This window comes from Haliaeetus albicilla, chromosome 14 (assembly GCF_947461875.1).
Source record: "Haliaeetus albicilla chromosome 14, bHalAlb1.1, whole genome shotgun sequence".
Lineage (NCBI taxonomy): Eukaryota > Metazoa > Chordata > Aves > Accipitriformes > Accipitridae > Haliaeetus > Haliaeetus albicilla.
In genome coordinates this window covers 38,198,765-38,210,966 of record NC_091496.1, presented here as the reverse complement: position 1 = coordinate 38,210,966, position 12,202 = coordinate 38,198,765, and positions in this window count along the sequence as shown.

Sequence of the window (12,202 nt, the reverse complement as noted above, 5' to 3'; positions counted from 1 at the left end):
ATCCCGTCGAAAATATTTTCGGTGCCGGCCGAGCTGCAATCGAAAATATTTTCGGAGCTGGCCGAGCTCCCGTCGAAAATATTTTCGGAGCCAGCTGAGCTGCCGTTGAAAATATTTTCGCCACCGGTCAAGGTACTGTCAAAAATATTTTCGGTGCCGGCCGAGCTCCCGTCTAAAATATTTTCGGTGCCGGCCGAGCCGCCGTCGAAAATATTTTTGGCACCTGTCGAGGTACTGTCGAAAATATTTTCGGGGCAGTCCGAGCTCCCATCGAAAATATTTTTGACGCCGGCCGAGCTTTCGTCGAAAATATTTTCGGTGCCGTCCGAGCTCCCATCGAAAATATTTTCGGAGCCGGCCGAGCTCCCGTCGAAAATAGTTCTGACGCCGGACGAGCTTCCGTCGAAAATATTTTCGGTGCCGGATGAGACACCGACGAAAATATTTTCGGTGCCGGCCGAGATCCCGTCGAAAATATTTTGGACGCCGGCCGAGACCCCGTTGAAAAAATTTTCGATGCCGGCCGAGATCCCGTCGAAAATATTTTCGGTGCCAGGCGGGCCCCCGTCGAAAATATTTTCGGTGCCGGCCGAGCCCCCATCGAAAATATTTTCGGCGCCGTTCGAGTTCCCGTTGAAAATATTTTCGGAGCCGGCCGAGCTCCCTTCGAAAATATTGTCGGAGCCGGCCGAGCCGCCGTCGAAAGTATTTTCGGTGCCGGCCGGCACCTTGTCAAAAGTATTTTTGGTGCCGACCGAGCTCCCGTCGAAAATATTTTCGGTGCCGGCCGAGACCCGTTAAAAATATTTTCGGGGCCGGCCGAGCTCCCGTCTAAAATATTTTCAGTGCTGGCCGAGCTCCCATCGAAAATATTTTCGGCACTGGTCGAGGTCCCGTCGAAAATATTTTCGGGGCCGTCCGAGCTCCCGTCGAAAATATTTCTGACGCCGGACGAGCTTCCGTCGAAAATATTATCGGTGCCGGCCGAGACCCTGTCGAAAATATTTTCGGTGCCGGCCGAGACCCCGTCGAAAATATTTTCGGAGCCGGCCGAGACCCTGTCGAAAATATTTTCGGGGCCGTCCGAGCTCCCGTCGAAAATATTTTCGGCGCCGTTCGAGGTCCCGTCGAAACTATTTTCGGGGCCGTCCGAGCTTCCGTCGAAAATATTTTCGGGGCCGTACGAGATCCCTTCGAAAATATTTTCGGCGCCGTTCGAGGTCCCGTCGAAACTATTTTTGGGGCCGTCCGAGCCTCCGTCGAAAACATTTTGGCACCGGCCAACACGCCGTCGAAAATATTTTCGGTGCCGGCCAAGATCCCGTCGAAAATATTTTCGGTGCCGGCCGAGTCCCGTCGAAAATATTTTCGGAGCCGGCTGAGCTGCCGTCGCAAATATTTTCCGCACCGGTCAAGGTACTGTCAAAAATATTTTCGGTGCCGGCCGAGCTCCCGTCTAAAATATTTTCGGTGCCTGCCGAGCTCCCATCGAAAATATTGTCGGAGCCGGCCGAGCCTCCGTCAAAACTATTTTTGGTGCCGGCCGGCACCTTTTTGAAAATATTTTCGGGGCTGGCCACGCCGCCGTCTAAAATATTTTCGGTTCCGGTCAGAACCTTGTCGAAAACATTTTCAGGGCCGTCTGAGCCTCCATTGAAAACATTTTTGGCACCGGCAAACACGCCGTCAAAAATATTTTTGTTGCCGGCCGAGATCCCGTCGAAAATATTTTCGGAGCCAGCTGAGACCCTGTTGAAAATATTTTCGGGGCCGTCCGAGATCCCTTCGAAAATATTTTCGGCGCCGTTCGAGGTCCCGTCGAAAATATTTTCGGGGCCGTCCAAGCTCCCGTGAAAAATATTTCTGACGCCGGCGGAGCTTCCGTCGAAAATATTTTCGGTGCCGGCCGAGATCCCGTCGAAAATATTTTCAGAACCGGCTGAGCTCCCGTCGAAAATATTTTCGGAGCCGGCTGAGCCGCCATCGAAAATATTTTCCGCACCGGTCAAGGTACTGTCAAAAATATTGTCATTGCCCGCCGAGCTCCCGTCGAAAATATTTTTGACGCTGGCCGAGCTTCCGTCGAAAATAGTTTCGGAGCCGGCCGAGACCCTGTCGAAAATATTTTCGGAGCCGGCCGAGCTGCCGTCGAAGATATTTTCGGAGCCGGCCGAGCTTCCGTCGAAAACATTTTGGCACCGGCCAACACGCCGTCGAAAATATTCTCGGTGCCGGCCGAGCCCCCGTTGAAAATATTTTCGGTGCCGGTCAGAACCTTGTCGAAAATATTTTCGGGACCGGCCGAGCTTCCGTCGAAAATATTTTCGGTGCCGGATGAGACACCGACGAAAATATTTTCGGGGCCGGCCGAGATCCCGTCGAAAATATTTTGGACGCCGGCCGAGACCCCGTTGAAAAAATTTTCGATGCCGGCCGAGATCCCGTCGAAAATATTTTCGGAGCCAGGCGGGCCCCTGTCGAAAATATTTTCGGTGCCGGCCGAGCCCCCATCGAAAATATTTTCGGCGCCGTTCGAGTTCCCGTTGAAAATATTTTCGGAGCCGGCCGAGCTCCCTTCGAAAATATTGTCGGAGCCGGCCGAGCCGCCGTTGAAAGTATTTTCGGTGCCGGCCGGCACCTTGTCAAAAGTATTTTTGGTGCCGACCGAGCTCCCGTCGAAAATATTTTCAGTGCCGGCCGAGACCCGTTAAAAATATTTTCGGGGCCGGCCGAGCTCCCGTCTAAAATATTTTTGGTGCCGGCCGAGCTCCCATCGAAAATATTTTCGGCACTGGTCGAGGTCCCATCGAAAATATTTTCGGGGCCGTCCTAGCTCCCGTCGAAAATATTTTTGACGCCGGCCGAGCTTCCGTCGAAAATATTTTCGGTGCTGGCCGAGATCCCGTTGAAAATATTTTCGGAGCCGGCCGAGACCCCGTTGAATATATTTTCGGGGCCCTCCGAGCCTCCGTCGAAAACATTTTTGGCACCAGCCAACACGCCGTCGAAAATATCTTTGATGCCGGCCGAGACCCTGTCGAAAATATTTTCGGTGCCGTCCGAGACCCCGTCGAAAATATTTTCGGAGCCGGCCGAGACCCTGTCGAAAATATTTTCGGGGCCGTCCGAGCCCCCGTCGAAAATATTTTCCGCGTCGTTCGAGGTCCCGTCGAAACTATTTTCGGGGCCGTCCGAGCTTCCGTCGAAAATATTTTCGGGGCCGTACGAGATCCCTTCGAAAATATTTTCGGCGCCGTTCGAGGTCCCGTCGAAACTATTTTTGGGGCCGTCCGAGCCTCTGTCGAAAACATTTTGGCACCGGCCAACACGCCGTCGAAAATATTTTCGGTGCCGGCCGAGATCCTGTCGAAGATATTTTCGGTGCCGGCCGAGATCCCGTCGAAAATATTTTCGGAGCCGGCCGAGCTGCCATCGAAACTATTTTCGGAGCCAGCTGAGCTGCCGTCGAAAATATTTTCGGCGCCGTTCGAGGTCCCGTCGAAACTATTTTTGACGCCGGCCGAGCTTCCGTCGAAAACATTTTGGCACCGGCCAACACGCCGTCGAAAATATTTTCGGTGCCGGCCGAGCCCCCGTTGAAAATATTTTCGGTGCCGGTCAGAACCTTGTCGAAAATATTTTCGGGACCGTCCGAGCTCCCGTCGAAAATATTTTTGACGCCGGCCAAGCTTCCGTCGAAAATATTTTCGGTGCCGGCCGAGATCCCGTCGAAAATATTTTCGGTGCCGTCCGAGCCTCCGTCGAAAACATTTTTGGCACCGGCCAACACGCCGTCGAAAATATTTTCGGTGTCGGCTGAGATCCCGTCGAAAATATTTTTGGAGCCGGCCAAGACCCCGTCAAAAATATTTTCGGAGCCGGCTGAGACCCCGTCGAAAATATTCTCGGGGCCGTCCGAGCTCCCGTCGAAAATATTTTGGACGCCGGCCGAGACCCCATCGAAAAAATTTTCGACGCCGGCCGAAATCCCGTCGAAAATATTTTCGGTGCCGGCTGAGTCCCGTCTAAAATATTTTCGGTGCCAGGCGGGCCCCCGTCGAAAATATTTTCGGTGCCGGCCGAGCCCCCATCGAAAATATTTTCGGCGCCGTTCGAGGTCCCGTCGAAAATATTGTCGGAGCCGGACGAGACCCCGTCGAAAATATTTTCGGGGCCGTCCGAGCCTCCGTCGAAAACATTTTTGGCACCGGTCGAGGTACTGTCGAAAATATTTTCGGGGCCGTCCGAGCTCCCGTTGAAAATATTTTTGACGCCGGCCAAGCTTCCATCGAAAATATTTTCGGAGCCAGCTGAGCCGCCGTCGAAAATATTTTCCGCACCGGTCAAGGTACTGTCAAAAATATTTTCGGTGCTGGCCGAGATCCCGTCGAAAATATTTTCGGAGCCGGCCGAGCCGCCGTCGAAAATATTTTAGGCACCGGCTGAGCCTCCATCGAAAATATTTTCGGTGCCGGATGAGACACTGACGAAAATATTTTCGGTGCCGGCCGGGCCCCATCTAAAATATTTCGGTGCCGGTCAGGACCTTGTCGAAAGTATTTTCGGGGGCCGGCCGAGATCCCGTCGAAAATATTTTCGACGCCGGCCAAGCTTCCGTCGAAAATATTTTCGGTGCCGGCCGAGACCCCGTCGAAAATATTTTGGTGCCGTCCGAGCTGCCGTCGAAAATATTTTGGACGCCGGCCGAGACCCCTTCGAAAAAATTTTCGACGCCGGCCGAGATCCCATTGAAAATATTTTCGGTGCCGGCTGAGTCCCGTCTAAAATATTTCCGGTGCCAGGCGGGCCGCCGTCGAAAATATTTTCGGCACTGGTCGAGGTCCTGTCGAAAATATTTTCGGAGCCGGCCGAGCTCCCATCGAAAATATTTTTGACGCCGGCCGAGCTTCCATCGAAAATCTTTTGGATGCCAGCCGAGCCTCCGTCGAAAATATTTTCGGTGCCAGCTGGGCCCCCGTCGAAACTATTTTTGGCACCGGCCAAGACGTCGTCGAAAATATTTTCGGCACCGGTCGAGGTACTGTCGAAAATATTTTCGGTGCCGTCCGAGCTCCTGTTGAAAATATTTCTGACGCCGGACGAGCTTCCGTCGAAAATATTTTCGGTGCCGGCCGAGGTACTGTCGAAGATATTTTCGGGGCCGTCCGAGCTCCCATCGAAAATATTTTCGGCGCCGTTCGAGGTCCCGTCGAAACTATTTTCGGGGCCGTCCGAGCCTCCGTCGAAAACATTTTGGCACCGGCCAACACGCTGTTGAAAATATTTTTGGTGGCAGCCGAGCCCCCGTTGAAAATATTTTCGGTGCCGGCCGAGCTCCAATCGAAAATATTTTGGATGCCATCTGAGCTCCCGTCGAAAATATTTTCGGTGCCAGCTGGGCCCCCGTCGAAACTATTTTTGGCACCGTCCAACAAGCCGTCGAAAATATTTTCGGCGCCGTTCGCGGTCCCGTCGAAAATATTTTCGGCACCGGCCGAGCCCCCGTTGAAAATATTTTCGGTGCCGGCCGAGATCCTGTCGAAGATATTTTCGGTGCCGGCCGAGCTCCCGTCGAAAATATTTTCGGCACCGGTCAAGGTAGTGTCGAAAATAATTTCGGAGCCAGCCGAGCTCCAATCGAAAATATTTTCGGAGCCGGCTGAGCTGCCGTCGAAAATATTTTCGCCAACGGTCGAGGTACTGTCAAAAATATTTTCGGGCCCATCCGAGCTCCCGTCGAAAATATTTTTGACGCTGGCCGAGCTTCCATCGAAATTATTTTCGGTGCCGGCCGAGATCCCGTCGAAAATATTTTCGGAGCCGTTCGAGGTCCCGTCGAAACTATTTTCAGGGCCGTCCTGCCTCCGTCGAAAACATTTTGGCACCGGCCAACACGCCGTCGAAAATATTTTTGGTGCCGGCCGAGCTCCCATCGAAAATATTTTCGGTGCTGGCTGAGCTCCAATCGAAAATATTTTTGGCACCGGCCAAGCCGCCGTCGAAAATATTTTCGGCGTCGTTCGCGGTCCCGTCGAAAATATTTTCGGCACCGGTCGAGGTACTGTCGAAAATATTTTCGGGGCCGTCCGAGCTCCCGTCGAAAATATTTCTGATGCCGGACGAGCTTCCGTCGAAAATATTTTAGGCACCGGCCGAGATCCTGTCGAAGATATTTTCGGCACCGGTCGAGGTACTGTCGAAAATATTTTAGGCACCGGCCGAGCTTCCATCGAAAATATTTTCGGTGCCGGATGAGACACCGACGAAAATATTTTCGGTGCCGGCCGGGCCCCCATCTAAAATATTTCCGGTGCTGGTCAGAACCTTGTCGAAAATATTTTCGGAGCCGGCCGAGCTCCCGTCGAAAATATTTTTGGTGCCGGCCGAGATCCCGTCGAAAATATTTTCGGAGCCGGCCGAGCTGCTGTCGAAAATATTTTCGGCACCGGTCGAGGTCCTGTCGAAAATATTTTCGGGGCTGTCCGAGCTCCCGTCGAAAATAGTTTTGACGCCGGCGGATCTTCCGTCGAAATATTTTCAGTGCCGGCCGAGATCCCATTGAAAATATTTTCGGAGACGTCCGAGCTTCCGTCTAAAATATTTTTGGTGCCGGCCGAGATCCTGTCGAAAATCTTTTGGATGCCAGCCGAGCCTCCGTCGAAAATATTTTCGGTGCCAGCTGGGCCCCCGTCGAAACTATTTTTGGCACCGGCCAAGCTGCCGTCGAAAATATTTTCGGCGCCGTTCGCGGTCCCGTCGAAAATATTTTCGGCGCCGTTCGAGGTCCCGTCGAAACTATTTTCGGGGCCGTCCGAGCCTCCGTCAAAAACATTTTGGCACTGGCCAAGACGCCGTCAAAAATATTTTTGGTGCCGTCCGAGCCCCCGTCGAAAATATTTTCGGAGCCGGCCGAGCTGCCGTCGAAAATATTTTCGGAGCCGGCTGAGCCGCCGTCAAAAATATTTTCCGCACCGGTCAAGGTACTGTCAAAAATATTTTCGGTGCCGTCCGAGCTCCCATCGAAAATATTTTCGGCACCGGACGAGGTACTGTCGAAAATATTTTTGATGCCGGCCGAGCTTCCGTCGAAAATATTTTTGACGCCGCCCGAGCTTCCGTTGAAAATATTTTCGGTGCCGGCCGAGATCCCGTCGAAAATATTTTCGGAGCCGGCTGAGCTGACGTCGAAAATATTTTTGCCACCGGTCAAGGTACTGTCAAAAATATTTTCGGGGCTGTCCGAGCTCCCGTCGATAATATTTTTGACGCCGGACGAGCTTCCGTCGAAAATATTTTCGGTGCCGGCCGAGACCCCGTCGAAATTATTTTCGGTGTCGGCTGAGCCGCCGTCGAAAATATTTTCCGCACTGGTCAAGGTACTGTCAAAAATATTTTCGGTGCCGGCCGAGCTCCCATCGAAAATATTTTAGGCACCGGCCGAGATCCTGTCGAAGATATTTTCGGCACCGGTCGAGGTACTGTCAAAAATATTTTCGGGGCCGTCCGAGCTCCCGTCAAAAATATTTCTGACGCCGGACGAGCTTCCGTCGAAAATATTTTAGGCACCGGCCGAGATCCTGTCGAAGATATTTTCGGCACCGGTCGAGGTACTGTCGAAAATATTTTCGGGGCCGTCCAAGCTTCCATCGAAAATATTTTCGGTGCCGGCCGAGATCCCGTCGAAAATATTTTCGGAGCCGTCCGAGCTCCCGTCGAAAATATTTCTGACGCCGGACGAGCTTCCGTCGAAAATATTTTTGGTGCCGGACGAGATCCTGTCGAAGATAGTTTCGGTGCCGGCCATGCTCCCGTCGAAAATATTTTCGGTGCCGTTCGAGATCCTGTCGAAGATAGTTTCGGTGCCGGCCGAGCTCCCGTCGAAAATATTTTCGGCGCCGTTCGAGGTCCCGTCGAAACTATTTTCGGGGCCGTCCGAGCCTCCGTCAAAAACATTTTGGCACCGGCCAACACGCAGTCAAAAATATTTTTGGTGCCGTCCGAGCCCCCGTCGAAAATATTTTCGGAACCGGCCGAGCTCCCGTCGAAAATATTTTCGGAGCTGCTGAGCCGCCGTCAAAAATATTTTCCGCACCGGTCAAGGTACTGTCAAAAATATTTTCGGAGCCGGCCGAGACCCTGTCGAAAATATTTTCGGGGCCGTCCGAGCTCCCGTCGAAAATATTTTTGGCGCCGTTCGAGGTCCCGTCGAAACTATTTTCGGGGCCGTCCGAGCCTACGTCGAAAACATTTTGGCACCGGCCAACAGGCCGTCGAATATATTTTTGGTGCCGGCCGAGCCCCCGTTGAAAATATTTTCGGTGGCGGCCGAGCTCCAATCGAAAATATTTTTGGTGCCGGCCGAGATCCCGTCGAAAATATTTTCGGAGCCGGACGAGACCCCGTCGAAAATATTTTTGGTGCCGGCCGAGATCCTGTCGAAAATCTTTTGGATGCCAGCCGACCTCCCGTCGAAAATATTTTCGGTGCCAGCTGGGCCCCCGTCGAAAATATTTTTGGCACCGGCCAAGCCGCCGTCGAAAATATTTTCGGCGCCGTTCGCGGTCCCGTCGAAAATATTTTCGGCACCGGTCGAGGTACTGTCGAAAATATTTTCGGGGCCGTCCGAGCTCCCGTCGAAAATATTTCTGATGCCGGACGAGCTTCCGTCGAAAATATTTTAGGCACCGGCCGAGATCCTGTCGAAGAGATTTTCGGCACCGGTCGAGGTACTGTCGAAAATATTTTCGGGGCCGTCCGAGATTCCATCGAAAATATTTTCGGTGCCGGCCGAGCTCCAATCGAAAATATTTTTGGTGCCGGCCGAGATCCCGTCGAAAATATTTTCGGAGCCGGACGAGACCCCGTCGAAAACATTTTTGGTGCTGGCCGAGATCCTGTCAAAAATCTTTTGGATGCCAGCCGAGCCCCCGTCGAAAATATTTTCGGTGCCAGCTGGGCCCCCGTTGAAAATATTTTTGGCACCGGCCAAGCTGCCGTCGAAAAATATTTTCGGCGCCGTTCGCGGTCCCGTCGAAAATATTTTCGGCACCGGTCGAGGTACTGTCGAAAATATTTTCGGGGCCGTCCGAGCTCCCGTCGAAAATATTTCTGACGCCAGACGAGCTTCCGTCGAAAATATTTTAGGCACCGGCCGAGATCCTGTCGAATATATTTTCGGCTCCGGTCGAGGTACTGTCGAAAATATTTTCGGGTCCGTCCGAGCTTCCATCGAAAATATTTTAGGCACTGGCCGAGCTTCCATCGAAAATATTTTCGGTGCCGGATGAGACACCGACGAAAATATTTTCGGTGCCGGTCGGGCCCCCGTCGAAAATATTTTTGGCACCGGCCAAGCTGCCGTCGAAAATATTTTCGGAGCCGGCCAAGCCGCCGTCGAAAATATTGTCGGCGCCGGTCGCGGTCCTGTCGAAAATATTTTCGGCACCGGTCGAGGTATTGTCAAAAATACTTTCGGTGCCTCCCGAGCTCCCGTCGAAAATATTTTTGACGCCGCCCGAGCTTCCGTTGAAAATATTTTCGGTGCCGGCCGAGATCCCGTCGAAAATATTTTCGGAGCCTGCCGAGACCCTGTCGAAAATATTTTCGGGGCCGTCCGAGCTCCCGTCGAAAATATTTTCGGCGCCGTTCGAGGTCCCGTCGAAACTATTTTCGGGGCCGTCCGAGCCTCCGTCGAAAACATTTTGGCACCGGCCAACAGGCCGTCGAAAATATTTTTGGTGCCGGCCGAGCCCCCGTTGAAAATATTTTCGGTGCCGGCCGAGCTCCAATCGAAAATATTTTTGGTGCCGGCCGAGATCCCATCGAAAATATTTTCGGAGCCGGACGAGACCCCGTCGAAAATATTTTTGGTGCCGGCCGAGATCCTGTCGAAAATCTTTTGGATGCCAGCCGAGCCCCCGTCGAAAATATTTTCGGTGCCAGCTGGGCCCCCCGTCGAAAATATTTTAGGCACCGGCCGAGCTTCCATCGAAAATATTTTCGGTGCCGGATGAGACACCGACGAAAATATTTTCGGTGCCGGCTGGGCCCCCAGCTAAAATATTTCCGGTGCTGGTCAGAACCGTGTCGAAATATTTTCGGAGCCGGCCGAGCTCCCGTCGAAAATATTTTTGACGCCGGCCGAGCTTCCGTCGAAAATATTTTCAGTGCCGGCCGAGCTCCCGTCGAAAATATTTTCAACGCCGCCCGAGCTCCAATCAAAAAATATTTTCGGTGCCGGCCGAGATCCCGTCGAAAATATTTTCGGAGCCGGCTGAGACCCTGTCGAAAATATTTTCGGGGCCGTCCGAGCTCCCGTCGAAAATATTTACGGCGCCGTTCGAGGTCCCGTCGAAACTATTTTCGGGGCCGTCCAAGCCTCCGTCGAAAACATTTTGGCACCGGCCAACAAGCCGTCGAAAATATTTTTGGTGCCGGCCGAGCCCCCGTCGAAAATATTTTCGGTGCCGGCCGAGCTCCAATCGTAAATATTTTCGGTGCCGGCCAAGATCCCGTCGAAAATATTTTCGGCACCGGTCGAGGTATTGTCAAAAATACTTTCGGTGCCGGCCGAGCTCCCTTCGAAAATATTTTCGGCACCGGACGAGGTACTGCCGAAAATATTTTTGATGCGGCGGAACTTCCGTCGAAAATATTTTTGACGCCGCCCAAGCTTCCGTTGAAAATATTTTCGGTGCCGGCCGAGATCCCGTCGAAAATATTTTCGGAGCCAGCCGAGACCCTGTCGAAAATATTTTAGGCACTGTCGAAAATATTTTTGATGCGGCCGAGCTTCCATCGAAAATATTTTCGGTGCCGGATGAGACACCGACGAAAATATTTTCGGTGCCGGCCGGGCCCCCGTCTAAAATATTTCCGGTGCTGGTCAGAACCTTGTTGAAAATATTTTCGGAGCCGGCCGAGCTCCCGTCGAAAATATTTTTGACGCTGGCCGAGCTTCCGTCGAAAATATTTTTGGTGCTGACCGAGATCCCATCGAAAATACTTTCGGCACCGGTCGAGGTCCTGTCAAAAATATTTTCGGGGCTGTCCGAGCTCCCGTTGAAAATAGTTTTGACGCCGGCGGATCTTCCGTCGAAAATATTTTCAGTGCCGGCCGAGATCCCGTTGAAAATATTTTCGGAGACGTCCGAGCTTCCGTCTAAAATATTTTTGGTGCCGGCCGAGATCCTGTCGAAAATCTTTTGGATGCCAGCCGAGCCTCTGTCGAAAATATTTTCGGTGCCAGCTGGGCCCCCGTCGAAACTATTTTTGGCACCGGCCAAGCCGCCGTCGAAAATATTTTCGGCGCCGTTCGAGGTCCCGTCGAAACTATTTTCGGGGCCGTCCGAGAATCCGTCAAAAACATTTTGGCACTGGCCAACACGCCGTCAAAAATATTTTTGGTGACGTCCGAGCCCCCGTCGAAAATATTTTCGGAGCCGGCTGAGCCGCCGTCAAAAATATTTTCCGCACCGGTCAAGGTACTGTCAAAAATATTTTCGGTGCCGGCCGAGCTCTCATCGAAAATATTTTCGGCACCGGATGAGGTACTGTCGAAAATATTTTTGATGCCGGCCGAGCTTCCGTCGAAAATATTTTTGACGCCGCCCGAGCTTCCGTTGAAAATATTTTCGGTGCCGGCCGAGATCCCGTCGAAAATATTTTCGGAGCCAGCCGAGACCCTGTAGAAAATATTTTCGGGGCCGTCCGAGCTGCCGTCGAAAATATTTTTGGCGCCGTTCGAGGTCCCGTCGAAACTATTTTCGGGGCCGTCCGAGCCTCCGTCGAAAACATTTTGGCACCGGCTAACACGCCGTCGAAAATATTTTTGGTGCCGATCGACCCCCGTTGAAAATATTTTCGGCACCGGTCGAGGTCCTGTCGAAAATATTTTCGGAGCCGTCCGAGCTCCCATCGAAAATATTTCTGACGCCGGACGAGCTTCCGTCGAAAATATTTTCGGCGCTGTTCGAGATCCTGTCGAAGATAGTTTCGGTGCCGGCCGAGCTCCCGTCGAAAATATTTTCGGCGCCGTTCGAGATCCTGTCGAAAATATTTTTGTTGCCAGCTGGGCCCCCGTCGAAACTATTTTTGGCACCGGCCAAGCCGCCGTCGAAAATATTTTCGGCGCCGTTCGAGGTCCCGTCGAAACTATTTTCGGGGCCGTCCGAGCCTCCGTCGAAAACATTTTGGCACCGGC